At 30.5% G+C, this 1,919-nt stretch overlaps 1 pseudogene; it reads left to right on the top strand.

Moving 5' to 3' along the window:
• The first annotated feature begins 442 nt into the window (after nt 1–442).
• On the top strand, nt 443–540 carry LOC117795504 (annotated as a pseudogene).
• The last annotated feature ends 1,379 nt before the right edge of the window (nt 541–1,919 follow it).

Here is a 1,919-nt window from a genome sequence, read left to right as displayed (position 1 = left end):
TTACGATTTAAGTGGTTTCCAGTGTTTGCTTTCAACAAAATTAAAGGAAGACCTAATTGAGTTGTCAGCTAATAAATCATTAAAAGTAATTTGGTTAAAAGATCACAATATAATTTTGGCATACAACACATAAAGAGTTTAAATAATTGAGTGATATATCTCTGCTAGAATAATTTTCATTTCCATTTATTCATTTTTTAAAATATGAAATATGTTGCTTACTGTTGGCATTTATAACCATGAAAAAGAGGAGTAAATTTGAGGTCGAATCCTGGGTGATTCTAGAAATAAGTTATATTAATCCACGTCTGCATAAAATAATTAGAGTAAAACCCATTCATCTCATTAAAAAAATGAATAAAATTTGTTTAATAATTACCTGTCAAATCTCAATTATATTAATTGTCTATTAGTAATAATTCTATAGAACTGAAAACAGGGCTTGCTTTGGCAGCATGTATACTAAAAGTGGAACAATACAGAGAAGTTTAACATGGACTCTGCAAGGAAGGCATGCAAATTCATGAAAAACTAATTCATAAAAAACAAATTTAAAAATTGAAAATAAGTAATAAATACATTTTTTAAAATCAGAATTTATAATCATCAATTTTTTTAAAAAAATGTTGAATATGGATCTATTTTTCCCTTTCCTTTGCTTGGAATAAGGGAATAAGTAAAAAGAGAAAATGTTTGAATGATCCATATGTCATTAAAATATCTACTGATGAGGGGCACTTGGGTGGCTCAGTAAGTAGAATGTCTGACTCTTGATTTTGGCTCAGGTCATGATCTCTGGGTCCAGGGATCTAGCCCCCTGACAGGCTCTGTGCTGGGCTTGGAGACTGCTTAAGGTTCTCTCTTTCCCTCGTCCTCTGCCCTTCCCTCAGTCTCTTACCATGTGCACTCTCTCTCTAAAAACAAAACAAAACAACAATGAAACAACAACCAAAAAAACCCAAAACCGATTAAAATATCTACTGATGATATGATTTGGGTGAGATAGTTTTGACCCTTGTTTTAATAATGATATAACTAAATTTTTAAAAGTGTAGAAGTACATGAAAATACAATATTAAGGATAATTTTGAAAAGAAAATACCTATAACTCTAGCAACCTTAACAAACACATTTTCAATTATTTTTGTCCTCTAGTCTGTGTATTATTTTTATAAAATATATCAATCTATTTTAAAGAAACTTAATCCTAATTTTTGTTATTAGAAATATCTCAAGGGAAAACGTACAACAGAGAGATCATTTATGTTAACAAATGTGGTGGATAATTTTAGCAGCTTTGAGGGTAGGTCAACGAGATATTATGTAATTTCTGCTATGATATAATATGAGGTATATAATTTTAGCAATGATTATTCTAGTCAAAAATGTCTCATTTGAATCCATCAAGCTTTCACATTTAACTTAACAGTTTACTGAAAATGTCATAGAAAGAGCAATAAGCTAAAGGACATCAAGAGGAAGCAAGCAGACAAAATCAGAAGGGAGGATGTTCTTTTGGACAACTGTCCCATTCATGTCAACAAATCAGTGTTAATTAAAAGCATACCTCATTAATGAAAATCTGGAAATATTCCAAATTGAGGATGCAATGTCAGTGTAAGATAAAAATGGCATCTCAAATCAGGGAGGAAAAGGTAAAACTTTGTAATAAGTAAGTTTGTGTAATGAGAGCTATGTAAAGAAAATAAATTTGGGTCCAGTCCTCCCATCATGTGCTGGATAACTTCTAAATGGGTTAGAGATTTTTTTTTAACCTTATAAGTACTAGAAGAGAACATAGGTGGTAGGTTTGACTAAAAAATCCAGAATGGAGAAACTGTCCATATTAGGACACAATTTATAAACAAAATTATGGAAAACATCAGTAAATTGATAAATTCACCACTGAAAAATGGAAA

This window comes from Ailuropoda melanoleuca, chromosome 1 (assembly GCF_002007445.2).
Source record: "Ailuropoda melanoleuca isolate Jingjing chromosome 1, ASM200744v2, whole genome shotgun sequence".
NCBI classification, from domain to species: domain Eukaryota; kingdom Metazoa; phylum Chordata; class Mammalia; order Carnivora; family Ursidae; genus Ailuropoda; species Ailuropoda melanoleuca.
Note: the sequence above shows the minus strand (reverse complement) of the source record. Positions and strands in the feature narration are given on the sequence as shown.